The sequence below is a fragment of the Bolinopsis microptera genome, chromosome 4 (assembly GCF_026151205.1).
Source record: "Bolinopsis microptera isolate Bmic1 chromosome 4, MBARI_Bmic_1.0, whole genome shotgun sequence".
Lineage (NCBI taxonomy): Eukaryota > Metazoa > Ctenophora > Tentaculata > Lobata > Bolinopsidae > Bolinopsis > Bolinopsis microptera.
In genome coordinates this window covers 13080606-13088944 of record NC_087075.1, presented here as the reverse complement: position 1 = coordinate 13088944, position 8339 = coordinate 13080606, and the positions used below count along the sequence as shown (strand labels likewise).

Here is an 8339-nt window from a genome sequence, read left to right as displayed (position 1 = left end):
GCTCAGTTTGAGAATATCTTCCCACTTTATTACCCGGTACTCCTCTAAGTGCTCAGGAATCTCTGCACAAAATCCAGCTGAATACAGGGCAGCTACTTCTGTAGCCGTCAGTTCTTTAGAGTACATATTTAAGTTAAAAAGCATGCCGCCGAAATGGTGCGCGCTGTTTCCTGGTGAATAATTCCCCAAGCGTAATGTTCCACCTGTCTGCAGCCTTCTCCCGGAGGGTGTTGTCTGGGTCCCTACTTGTTGCCCGTTCACGTACACGCGGAAAGTTCTAGAAGCAAGGCTCCAGGTTGAGCAGTACAGATACCAAGTATTGTCAGTGGGGAACTTGCTGGCCAGATTATTGTGGGAACTGAACAGCCAGTTGTAGTAGCCACTGTCTCCCAACGCTAGTTCCCAACCGTTATACGCGAACACTAATGGAGTATTCCCAGATTGGACCTTACGCACCCACACACAAACAGAAAACTTTTCTGTCAGTGAGTTAACGTTGGGACTGTAAGATATGTAAGCATTTCTATCATAAGCAAACTTAAGAGCTGTATCGCTCTTGGTGTCGCTGGCTGCGATAGTAAACCCTGGACAGGCAACAGATACCAATACGACAGAGAGGATAAAACGTAACATAGTGACTCGGTTGAGATATCGATCTAATAAATATTACTGGACTGGTCTGGATAGCTAGTCAGATACTAAGCTTTTAAATAATAGAGGGTCAGGCTAAGGAAGTTAGAGTTGGGAGTAACGCGTAAAAGTTAGGAGTTGGGAGTAACGCGTGGACGTTGCGTGATTTCGGGCACCTTCCAGATTATTCTTCGTGACCAGTTGTATTGCAATAGTTTAACAGTAAAGTTAGAGGATAAGATACTAGGGTCTCCTGTTCCGGTACTGGTCCGTGATCAGGACACGTTAAACATCTATATAATAAAATATTAAAGTCTATAAATTGCATGAAGTAATTTTATATAACCTGCGCATGATTATGAAAGTATTCAGAAGAGAATTTGAATATTTCTAACTAGTGATTTTAAAACTTTATCAACCTTAACTTCGTGTCCAGTAGAAGCAGGTAATTAGTACAAACGTTTAGAAATACTAATTAAATACTATTAAAACTCCATTTGAATTAATTTGAGATTCTGGTGTTAATTTGATTGACAGATTTCGAAATTTACGGTAGTCATCCAAATGTTAAATTTGTAAAATGTTTGTTATTTTGACATTCACAATTTTGACTTAATGTCCGTCCAATGACCAATATTTTAGTCAAATATGTATAGCATTATACGGCCCAATTATACTAAAAGTTTGATTCCGGCCAAAGAATGCATTGCAAAAAAAGCATAATGCAAAATTGAAAATTGATATTGTCAAATTTTCAACTAGAATGTTTCCTGAGCCAAAATTTTGCAGATTTGACGGGACTTTTGTCCTGAGAGCAATTAGTCAGTTCACTACAAGTAAAGTGACATGAGACCCAATTGTGGTACTGGGAGTTAGATTCCGGACAAAAGAGACAGAACCACAACTGGAAAAATTATACTGTCCGATGTTTGTCCCATTTTCAAAAATCAAAGATGAAAATTCCTAGACTGAAATATCACAGTTTTTACTAAATTTTAGTTTGGCAAACAATATGTTTATTAAGTAGAATAGCTAGGAACGTAGAAAGTTAGAAATGAAACATCAAATTAGAAATTGTGATTTAAATCACTAAAATGTAAGTTAATAGATGTGGATACTGGTGGGGAGGTGAAACACATTTGTTTACTTTAATAGTAAGCACATGTTCAGCGGGTTGAGGAGGTGAAACACATTTGTTTACATTTTTAGGGACTAGGGTAAGCACATGTTCAGCGGGTTGAAGAGATGATACACATTTTGTATTATAGAAGGCTTGTAACACTTGTAACGCTTTCTTGTTACCCCCCTTTGAAGGCCCCGAATTATTTTCTGAACGAAAGCTCAAAAATAACCGAGAAATCGACCTTCTTATTAACTCATTTTGATGACTGTTTCTGACCTAAAATTGCACGAAAAATCGATTTAGCTAGGTTTCAGAACCTATAAACACTTCCTTATCCCTCAAAATTGATGTTTTATAGTTGATACGAGCAACAAGCAACATATGTTTTGATCCTTCGGTTCTACTCATGGACGGATCGGTGTCACATGACATAACACCTCTATTACAAGTGGTCGCTCGTTGAGGATGACGGAGCACATCAGGGCTGCCCGTCGTCAGAATAAATTTAATTCAGTTGTTAGTATAATTGTTATATTGTGGTGTTGGTAACCTACCTTCGTTGTGTTTCTTTTGACTTTGTTATGCTCTGGAAATTGTGAAAATTACGCTCGGGAAATTGTGATAGTACCTGCTCTGGAAATTGTGATAGTACCTGTTCGATTTGTTAAGGAGACGATCTCCCTGTTTATATGTTTGTTATATATGGTAATTTATTATGTAACTTATTTATGTATATTATTCCTTAGTCTCGTATGACCATAGTTGGTACTACAATAAGTGGGTTTCACTTCTAAGCTACCGTATACTAAATTGTTACAGGATCAGTATGTTCGTGAGGAACAGTCACCAAAAGTGAGTTGCTTACCTGCTGTGTGTTTTCGTACTCTGGTCTTCACTCAAGTTGCAAAGCTGCAATAAACACGTATCGCAAAGAACATATTTTATATCTGAAAATTGAGTTAGTACCAGTTTGATCAGTTAAGGTGAGGATTGCCTCGATCTGTCGGGTTCAGCTTAACTGCCTAGGTCAAGAGCTGTAGAACCGAAGGATCAAAACATATGTTGCTTGTTGCTCGTATCAACTATAAAACATCAATTTTGAGGGATGAGGAAGTGTTTATAGGTTCTGAAACCTAGCTAAATCAATTTTTCGTGCAATTTTAGGTCAGAAACAGTCATCAAAATGAGTTAATAAGAAGGTCGATTTCTCGGTTATTTTTGAGCTTTCGTTCAGAAAATAATTCGGGGCCTTCAAAGGGGGGTAACAAGAAAGCGTTACAAGTGTTACAAGCCTTCTATAATACAAAATGTGTATCATCTCTTCAACCCGCTGAACATGTGCTTACCCTAAAAATGTAAACAAATGTGTTTCACCTCCTCAACCCGCTGAACATGTGCTTACTATTAAAGTAAACAAATGTGTTTCACCTCCCCACCAGTATCCACATCTATACCGGTAGGAATTAATATATTCACGTATCATACAGTATAACTTTAGAGTTCATATTATATTAAAATATATTACATACATATTATATTCAGATTATATTAAAATATTATATTACATACATACATGTATTATATTCAGATTATATTGAGATATTACTAGATCGTCGATATGACAACAAATTTTTAAACAGTAGATTTATCTATTTATAATTTATGTAATCTTTAATTAAATAATGCATTAGGTAAAAGGTAAAATCTTTAAACCCAATTCATTTCATATGGTATGTTTTATTTTAACAGACTATAAACAGATTTTAACAGACTATTTTTTTTTTAATAATAGAAAAGTCAAAACCAAAATCCTGCCATGATAAAAAATTAATTGCGATCAATAATCAAATTTACTGCATTTATCGTCAGTAATGCAATATTTCTTCAAATTACTAAAACTAGACTTATGAAACGACCTATTGATTCCAGTTCAGAAAAATTGAGGTAAACTAAAAACACCATAACCTATCAAGGGTGAACATTGTCCAAAAATATCAGCCCTGTCATTCTTGTGACCGTCAGCATAGTTTAGCACATCTTCTCTTCGGTAGCACCTGATTTAAAGATAGGTTAAGTTAGAAAATAGTCGAACGACACATTTCATTTACAAATTAGTACAAAAATTAATTTGCTTGATTTAACATGTTTGATAATTAAAATATTTAATAATATAAGTCAATGTGGTTACTACTTAACTTACATTGTCTCAGTAGCAAGGCTTCACGATAGTTCTCCGCAGTGTTCAATCTGATCGTCGTCCAGATCTTTTATCAGCTCGATTACCTTGTCAGTAATCGTCATCCCAAACAGTCGATCTGAATAAGAGAATAAGTTAGAACTCGCTCATAAATAATACTTTCAACACTACTATATAACAAATAATTTGAGATTATGTGACTGATTAAATGCTGAAGATAAAAGAAATATATTCATTTTGCTAAGATTATGTTTGCGTTTCATTGCTCAACAGCTGTTCGAAGGATCAAATTTAAGCTCATAAATAAACGATGATAAATATTTGATTCAGCATATTGGTATAATGATCAATATTGATCATAGAGTTTTTGATATCACAAGAATTTTGTCGTACTGAACGTATCGTGTATAGTATAATAAAAAGTATAATTATAAATGTATAAGTATAATTATAAACTTCTGTAAAACATAATGAACAAATGTGTAATATGTACATGTTATCAAATTCAAACGTATTATAAAATAATTTTCTTTAAAATGATATACATTTCAATTGCGCAAAACAATGATAAAAACGTTGACTAATTTATGTAAATATTAATTGCATCTAGTCTTACTGCTAATTGAATCCCATGTCGAGGTGAGCTGTTGGTAGAGAGTGCGAGTGAAAGTTTTATTATAGTACTAGGGCGAATAAAACATATCCCACTTTGTCAAATTCCCTTTCTTTAGCGCACATTTAGATTCCGTGAGATTCCTCAGTTCCATCTTTGTTTCTTGAAGGTCGCTCCTCGTTTCATTCAACTCCCCTTCTGTTGCTACTAGCTCCTCCTGGGTAGAGTTAAAGCGTTCTTGTACCCCAACTAGTTCCTCCTGGGTAGAGTTGAAGCTTTCTTGAACTTTAAGTAGATCTGTCCTCGTTTTGTTTAAGGATAGTTCCAGAGAACTCTTTTCTGTCACGGCCAATTCCAGCTTTTTCCGAGTTATCGGTAGTTCAACAAATGCGGCACATCTGGTATCTATATCCAACACAATACCAGTTCTGCTCAGTTTGAGAATATCTTCCCACTTTATTCATTATTATCCGGTACTCCTCCAACTGCTCAGGAATCTCTACACAAAATCCACCTGAAGACAGGGCAGCTACTTCTGTAGCCGTCAGTTCTTTAGAGTACATATTAAAGTTAAAAAGCATGCCGCCGAAATGGTGCCCTGAATTTGGTGAATAATTCCCCAAAGTTAATGCTCTGCCTGTCTGCAGCCTTCTCCCGGAGGATGTTGTCTGGGTCCCTACTTGTTGCCCGTTCACGTACACTCGGAAGGTTCTAGAAGCAAGGCTCCAGGTTGAGCAGTACAGATACCAAGTATTGTCACTGGGGAACTTGCTGGCCAGATTAATGTTGGAACTGAACAGCATGTTGTAGTAGCCACTGTCTCCCAACGCTAGTTCCCAGCCGTTATACGCGAACGCTATAGGATGACTTCCATGAGGGTGGAACTTGCGGACCCACACACAAACAGAAAACTTTTCTGTCAATGAGTTAATGTTGGGACTGTAAGATATTAAACTATTTCCATCGTAAGCAAACTTAAGAGCTTTATCGCTCTTGGTGTCACTGGCTGCTATAGTAAACCCTGGACATGCAACAAATACCGATAAGACAGAGAGGATAAAACGTAACATAGTGACTCGGTTGAGATATCTAACTAATAAATATTACTGGACTGATCTGGACAGCTAGTCAGATACTTTATAGTAATGGAGGGTCAGTCTTAGAAAGTTTGGAGTTAGGAGTAACGCTTGGCAGTTGCGTGATTTCGGGCACCACCCAGATTATTCGGACCTTTACTGATAGTTGAAATTCGACATATGACGTCATCTAGCGTCATCTAGCGTCATCTAGCGTGAAATATCGCCAGATGATGATAGATGACGCTAGATGACGCTAGATGACGCTAGATGACGCCAATTAGCGACATTGTCGCTAAGTGCACGGCACCTTTCGAATGTCGCTATCTAGCGCTATCTAGCGCTATCTAGCGCTATCTAGCGCTATATGACGCTATATGACGCTATATATATATGACGCTATATGACGCTATATATATATGACGCTAGATGACGCTAGATGACGCTAGATGACGCTAAGCACGCAGCACTGACGCCAGGCGACAGATAGCGCTATTTTCATAAAAATTCTAGGGACGACATCTAGCGTCATCTAGCGTCATATGTTGCCGCGACATCTAACGCTATCTGACGCCATCTAGCGATATCTGACGTCATCTGACGACATCTGTCGCGACGACATCTGACGCAGGCGACATCAAGCGCTGGATAGCGGGATAAGTCAGTTTACGACAGTTCACGCTATCTAGCGCTATATAGCGCCAGATAGCGCTATATAGCGTCAGATGTCGTTGCGACATATAGCGCTAGATAGCGTTAGATAGCGCTAAATAGCGACATTCGAAAGGTGCCGTGCACTTAGCGACAATGTCGCTAATTGGCGTCATCTAGCGTCATCTAGCGTCATTTAGCGTCATCTATCATCATCTGGCGATATTTCACGCTAGATGACGCTAGATGACGTCATATGTCGAATTTAAACTATCAGTAAAGGTCCGGCTTCAGTATATTACTTATTATGTATTATCTTTTGATTGGTGGTGATCATGTATACACACGACGTATCTCAAGGTCTTTAGCAAATTAAGGGAGTATCATGCCTTAATAATTGTAACAAATTTCTAGTGCTGTACAGTAATAGTAGAGGCTCTTACGGGCATTGTCTGCTCGATACGTTCGGGACCCCAGATACACCTTACTAGACGTATTTTTGACCGTAGAATCGATTGAAAGTGGTTTCAAGATGATTGGACTGATTGTTCTGGGGTAAAATCGCAACAAACCGATTTTTGGGCCAAAAATAGGCCAAAAAACCATGTTTTTTGATATTTTGAGCAAGTTAATTTTGTTGGCATGTCGGCAAAACTTGCAGAAAGATAGCTAAAAGACAGCCGCACAAGATTGTATAAAAATAAAACAAATCCCTCTATTTGTTCTGAGGTAAAAATCCAAAAAAGTGGTAAAAATTTTGACTTTTTTGCTTTAAGTTTGAATAATTTTTTGCAGTTGTATTAAATCAACCCAAAAATAGTCACATCGTGTTTGCCTAAATTTTTCCTTTCCGAGAAGTACCCACTTCATATACTTAATCGAAGTTTGAATATTGTCACTCCGCAAGCGTTTTTGCCAAATTTTCGACGCGCACTACGCGCAAAAGCATTTAGTTGTTATCAATTGGCACCCGCGCGTTCATCATAAATTTCAAACAGCTATAACTCAGCGAGATTATGTCCGTTCTAGCTCATATTTTCACACTAAATAGAAAATAATGTGATCTTATTGCTGACAAAATATGGATATAATTACTTTATTTGCCTTAGAGTAATAGACTGTCAAAGTTTAAAACGCGCATTGGTATAGCACGTGACTAATAAGGCCAAATTTATATTTCTTAACATATTATCGATCCTTAGACATCATACTATTGTGTCCAATTAGCGGTTAGGTCTCTAAACTCGTAGCAGAAAACACGTCTTTTTGCCCGTAAGAGCCTATACTATAATACTCCGTTAACTTTTTACTTCGGAGTTTGATAAAAAGAAAAAGCCGCGGTAGATCGGGGTTTTGATTTTGTTTTTACATTATGAATGTTAAGCCCTATTTGGGGGAAGGAAATGGCCGCGGTAAATCGGGGCTTTACTGTAATTAGTTGGTGATTGAACGCTGCTGGTCCACGCTGCCATTTCGCGGCAGATGCCACGATTTAACAAAAATCAGGTATCGCGCGACATCATCCTCATATAATGTATAATATCTTATCACAGTGCTGGCAAGCACGACCGTTGCATTTATTGTGGGTATACTATGTACCCCCTTTACTATCATACCCCCTTTACTATTATACCCCCTTTGGTACACGTTACACGACTCCGGCAGGAGTTTTTCAGGCATTAAGACTCATCGGAAGTCGTTCAGCAGATTTATTTTTAGTTGAAAATATAAACTATATAAATATACATATATAAATATATAAAACATTCTAATTTAATGTCAAAGATGACAGGAATAAAAAATAGTTATGTTGAGATTTTTAAGAAATTTGCATAAAATACTCGCCAGCACTGTTAGTGTTATACGAAATTCGGTAAAAAACCCAAAATCGCCATATTCAGGTGCCTTAAAAACCATGTTTAAATTGAGTTAAATATCTGAAATTTTTCAGGGCGTCTAGACGTTGACCAAATCGACTGCAAAAAAAGTTTCAGGTTTCAGGAGCATCGGGAAATGGGTTTTCTAGAACCCCTGTTTTACGACAGATTG

The 8339-nt window shown here is 37.3% G+C and overlaps 1 protein-coding gene and 1 long non-coding RNA gene across 2 annotated transcripts in view; one reads left to right on the top strand and one right to left on the bottom strand.

Annotated features, from left to right (window-relative positions):
* Positions 1-1737, top strand: part of LOC134813749 (uncharacterized) — a 62155-nt gene extending 60418 nt beyond the window's left edge. The window contains exon 25 of the mRNA XM_063821625.1: positions 1675-1737. The gene's annotated coding sequence lies outside the window, so the exon portion shown is untranslated. The remainder of the gene's footprint in view (positions 1-1674) is intronic.
* Positions 1738-3336: 1599 nt separating this feature from the next.
* LOC134814236 (uncharacterized) lies at positions 3337-5004 on the bottom strand. The gene is made up of 3 exons (XR_010160124.1): positions 4567-5004; positions 3954-4068; positions 3337-3807 (listed from the first exon to the last, which is right to left on the bottom strand). It is a non-coding gene; the product is annotated as an uncharacterized LOC134814236 (long non-coding RNA).
* Positions 5005-8339: the final 3335 nt, after the last annotated feature.